The following is a 6,000-nucleotide window of genomic DNA, read 5'->3' as shown; positions in this document are numbered from 1 at the left end:
AGAAACTTGAGAAGCAAGTCCTGTCAAGGCTATATAACTTGTAGGCGCCCTAGGGCTGGTGCAAATACATGCTGATGATGATGGTGTACGGTCGACAGCATTAGCTAGACACTTCTGATTGGTGGATTGCAAATTCACCTCTGAATCGATCATGCATATATTATATGATTTTGTGATTTTTTTTGTGAAATATGTTTTTGCTGCTTTCAGTCATACATGATGAAAATTATATCGACTGTATTATATCAAGCCTAATGGTAAATGTGTTTTTTACTATGAAAACAAATATTAACAAACTTTTCTTGTGCTTTGACTTGATTGTTTGTTGTACATGTGGCTGTATGTATGCCTGGCTTATAAACCCTTTAATAAAGCCTACATCTGTACAGAAAAATTAAGTAATTCACTAAGATATGCAATGTGCAAAAAGAGAACTTAAAAATAGGCATTAGGGATATGGATCAGAGAAATCACTTAGCAAAAGCATCCATTCAAAATATTTCAGATCGCCACAATTTTACTTTGTATAATGAGAGCAAAGAGGAGGAGGAGCCTGAAGAATGCATGGATAATATTTTATACCTCCTCCAGCAACATACACCGCCAGACCTACAATAAATCGGCAAAATACAAGCAGCCCAACAGCAACAAAAAGAAAAAAATGTTTTTCAGAGTCAAGCAGTAGTCAGAGGTGAAAAAAGGCAAACACTAACATTAAAAACAAAGAAACAAAATCAGAGTTTAATTTAAGAAAATTAGAACTTACAAAACCACAAGTCCAAGTACTGAAAAAAGTGTTAACGATCGCCCCAAGTAATCTTCATTTTAAAAGTTATGTAAGCCCCTGTGACTGTGTATGTGGTCCTGGGGTGCAATTCTCTTTTCTCTGGATAGCTCTTTGCTGAGGGTGTACGTGACCAGAGTGCCCATGCTCATGCAGGTGTTACAGCAATGTCTGTTAAAAGTAGACACAGGTTTTGTAGAGTGATGATGCAGTGTAACAGTAAGCTGGACAACAGATCATCTATATATACCTTTATTTACACTCCTTTGCATTCCAGGACAATACTTGGGTTGCAATCAGTAAAACAGATATGTACAGCTCAGATATAGTCCTAGCTCCTCCTGCACAGTTCTTAAGTGAGTAACATTGTTGTGCTAATAGGACAGTTGCATTTAAAATATTTTTCTACCACACATTTATCTCTCTCAGCAGTGTTCACCCCTTCTCTGTAGGAGTAACATCATGGCTCACACCATCTCCTGACTTTTGACAACTTCAATTGACTCTTCTTCCAACTGCCACTCTCAAATGCTTCTGCTATGATTGGCTCATCCAAGCCTTTTGTTGCTAAGCAATGGTTCCTTGTGTCTCTTCTCTGGGTTCTAGTGTCGGGCCACAAATCTAGGGGAGATGTAAATCACAATGCCAGAGGGGGCATTACTGTAACGCGCCGCTTCCACACTATCTCCAGGTGCGAGAGGCGGCTACCTGTACTTCCGATATCTGCTATCTGATATTGCTAGGCAACGGGACTAGGCCTTCCTAGCTCCGGGCACGACGCGTGAGCATGCGCCGTCTCTCCACGTCCTGTTGCTAGGCAACGGGGACACCAGGCGGCTTCTGGTCAGCGTCTCTGACCTCCAACACCCCCCCTCCTTACAGGCCCTTACTAGGGGGTATTTATTGAAGGCTCTGGCATCACTATGGTGCCAGAGGATTGGTTTCACCCTGCTCCAGCACCTTGTATGCATCTGCTCCTGATCCTGTTTCTGACCTGGCTTCCCTCTGACCTACCTTTTGGATTTCACCTTGTACCTTGCTGCTAGCTCCAGTTTCCTGACATTTGGCCTGCCTCTGACTACTCTTTGAATTTCCCTTGGTACCTCGCTGCCCGTTGGTTCTGACCCGGATCGATTGACTACGCATTGTTTACTCTGCTTGCTACATTGGTGGCTGTCTTGGAGAACTGCGACCTATGCACCCTCTTACAGCAAAGCCCAAACTGCCTTGTCGGGGCCCTGGTGAATACCGAGGGTGCGGTAGACTCCACGCCTCCTTGCTCAGCTGCGCAAATACCAGCTAGCAACCTTATTGTGACAACCAGCTAGTAACCTGATTGTGACAGTATACTCTGGCTAAGAAGATGGGTGGTCAGGGTGAACCCTCCGCTCAAGATCTTCTATTTCATCCTGCCAAGAGAGTGGATCAGCAAGAGTCAAATCAAGTTCAGCTTTTGCAGTGCCTTCAGGGGGTGGTATCCCGTCTGGACATACTCCAGGAATCTTTGCCTGCAAACCCAGTACCAGTAACAGTCATTGTTTCCTCTTCTGTTACAGCGGCTACCATTAGCACTTCAGCCCCCAGAGGTTTACAAATCCCTTTGCCTGAAAAGTTTGACGGTGATCCCAAGAAATACTGGGGATTTCTCAACCAATGCGCCATCCAATTTGAGTTAGCTCCTGAGAATTTCGTCTCAGAACGTCCCAAGGTGGCATACATAATTTCTCTCCTCACGGGCCAAGCTCTAGCCTGGGCTTTTCCCCTTTGGGAGAGGGACGATGCAATGCTCCAGAACTCCTCTCGTTTCATCAAGAATTTTCAGAAAGTATTCAATGAGCCAGGCCGGATTTTATCAGCTGTTTCACGTCTCCTGGCACTTCATCAAGGTTCCCTAACTGCTGGCCAATATGCCGTTCAGTTTTGGACTCTCTCTTCTGAACTGCGTTGGAATAATGAGGCACTGGTAGCTACATTTTGGCAAAGCTTAAACGAACGTATCAAGGACGACCTGGCTTCACGTGACCATCCATCCGATCTGGATGATTTAAACTCTCTATGTATCAAGGTGGATATACTCCACAGAGAACGTAACCATGAGAGGGACCAGTGTTCTCTCTAAGCTGAGCAATCTGGAAAGGAAAGAGTTAAAAGGTCACTCTAATGAGGGCTCCACCCGAAAGGTTTGCATTCACAATCTGCAGGATGTTTCCTAGTAAGATACAGGTTTAACTTTGTTGCCTCTGGATCCGCTGGGAACTTCATATCTGCTGAGTTGGCCTCCAAGCGCCATCTCTCCATTCACCCATTGCCGCGGCACTTGGTTCTGACTGTTATAGATGGCAACCACGTCACCAACAGCTCCATTGATCGCATAACCGGTACGGTTGTCAGTAGGAGCTCTCCACTGTGAATGAATAAGTTTCCTAATTCTTCCAAAGTCCATCAATCCAGTAATACTGGCAATACCCTGACTAAGATCACATTCACCCCAATTCGACTGGCACCTTGTCCAGGTTATCTCCTGGGGTTCCACATGCAAGCATCGATGTCGGTCTCTGGTACTGCCTGCCAAGACTTTGATCTCTTGTCTCACATCTACAGCTCTACCTATCCTCCCTGAAGCCTAGTCAGATTTCTTGGACGTCTTCAGCAAGACTGACGCAGAATCTCTACCGCCTCACTGTCCTTGGGATTGCCCCATCGACCTTATCTCTGGCAAAAGGATTGGTGCTGTGAAGGGGGTAATGTAAGTATTACCCCCTTCACAGCACCAATGACTGCATTGCGGTTATCAGTGACGTCATCAGCTGGCGCCGGCTTCTTCAGGGATCGCCATGACTTCCAGTTGGTTTACACAGAAGTCGTCCTGCATGCTGATTGGGGAAGGAGCCCTTCGGTCTCTCCACGTCGGGGTAAGTAGTGTCGGGGTAGTCAGCATCGATATGCTGACTATCGAAGATCTGGAAAAGATTGAAATCATAACCATGCTATGTTGAGGGTGCATCACTCTCTCCTTGGGTGTGCCTAGCACTTTAGAAGTGATAGGCTGTCTGCATGCTCCCGGCCCTCCACTAACATTACAACACTAGAGCAGCCCCCAGACCAGCAGTAACCAGGACATAGTTCCTGACAGTCTGGTGCAGTCAGGACTGTCCTGATTGTGAAGGACCATCCCTTAAAATTGACAGAAGTGGGACAGTTAGGAGTATGCATGTTATGTATATATAATTTTCAACTTAAAAGCTGACATGGGTGGTGATGTCTATAAAAATAACAAAACAATTATCTCTGCATTATCATTAAGTTCTGATATGTTAGGGAATTCCAATACATATTTTATTAATTATGTTTTTTTTCTGTGGTATAGTGCTTTAATCTGTACAATTTATAGTAACTTGCTAACCAGTGCACCGGGTGACTTGTAAGTTGTTCTGCTAGGAGTAGTGCCAGGAGAGACTACGAATATAGGTCTTTTGAGAACCTTGCAACATTCCTGACAATGGCTTCTGCAGGTTGTATTCTATTACTAAGTAAACGAATATTCTATTACTAAGTAAAAGAAGCTGATAAGCCATAAAAGGTGTAAGGGAAACCTGTAGTCTTTGTCGGGTATATACTACTATTTTCCACAGAAACAGATGGGTCATCCACTGTGAAGCTCTTGAAATCCTTTATGGATTACTTAGACACCTAGGAAGCAAAGTAAACACTCCAACTGAAACTACAATTTAACTGTTGATAGAGCGTGAAACATAAACTTATGTGACCAATTTGTATTATTTTGTAAAATATTTTATCTTTTTGCAAAATGTTTCCAATGAAATAGCCTTTACTATGTAGTACTGTTGCAATCTACTATATTTAATAATCACATATCGTACTGGTAAGTACTGTGTACAAATAGCTGATCTCTCCAGTGGACTGAATATCATAAGGGTATCCATTTCCTTATGTCATCACTAGGCACAACACAATTTATTTGTATCAGTTATCCTAAGGGTTTCATGTATATAGTATGAGGACAATATGAATCTGTGGCCTTATTAATAGATGGTTACACTATCCCTATGTTCACACCTCTCATGTTGTAATTCATGTTTACACCTCTCATGTTGTAATCCATGTTTACACCTCTCATGTTGTAATCAATAGGGCCTTCCCTCTCAGATCTTGGTCAGTTTATTTCACCACATAATATATTTTAAGTGATTTCAGCTAAAAGATCTGGGTGGTATAGTCATAAAACGTATTTGTGAACTTGTTTGCAGATATAAACCCCATTGAATAATACAATCCTTACTAGGCTACAGCCATTAGTATTTCATCATACTACATGTACTGCACTGGATACCCATAAATTGCACCTTATGGGGGACCTTTCATGAAAATAAGCCAGTATCTCTTTTGTCAGAAAAGTGGAATTGGATATCGGTGTTATTTCATATCAAATAGGAATACTTCATGCTCTCTAGACTATGCACAATTATACTGAATATTGTATTGTTGTATTGACTTTTGCATTTTTTTATTTTAAAAGTTCCATAACATTAGAAATTTAATCACTTTAAAAATCAAAGTAATCTAATCTATGATTCATCTCATAACTTGCATAATAAATTAAGATGGTATTTCTATTGAAGAAATTATGGGAATTATTATGACTGAATAAATAGAATGAACACTGACAACCCTGAACAGCCACCACCCCACATTGATCAACATAATTGGATACATTTATATTAAAGTGTTCTGCAGTGAAAAAAATGCAACACAATTAAATGTTCTTTAAATGGTCTCATCATGACATGTTAATAGGATATTGGGAGACAATTACTTTCATGGTCTTGAAGCACCTCTTTTACTGCCATGATCAGAACATATTTTTCTGTCTTAAAGATCTAATATTTCTGTGCATGGAATGTTTCAACTTTCTTCTTGCACATGCATGACGCCAATACTTGCTTCAGGGGATGGGTCAGATAAAAAGAAATGCAGTATAGTTAAGAACATTTATAAAAGTGTCCCAGTGTCTCACCATGCAATATTTAAAAAGCCTCGAGTTGGCTCCACTGGAATTTGTTTTGCTAGCCGCACCATACCCAATACTGGAGATTGGTTTAAACAACATCATAATCCCATCTCAATTTGGCCACAAATACGGGTATTTTTTAGTGTAGTGTAGCGTGAAGACAGTGGCATACACCGGGTGTCACACT

The sequence above is a fragment of the Mixophyes fleayi genome, chromosome 11 (assembly GCF_038048845.1).
Source record: "Mixophyes fleayi isolate aMixFle1 chromosome 11, aMixFle1.hap1, whole genome shotgun sequence".
Taxonomy (NCBI): domain Eukaryota; kingdom Metazoa; phylum Chordata; class Amphibia; order Anura; family Limnodynastidae; genus Mixophyes; species Mixophyes fleayi.
The sequence above is the reverse complement of the archived record's forward strand: the minus strand, read 5'-3'. Positions refer to the sequence as shown.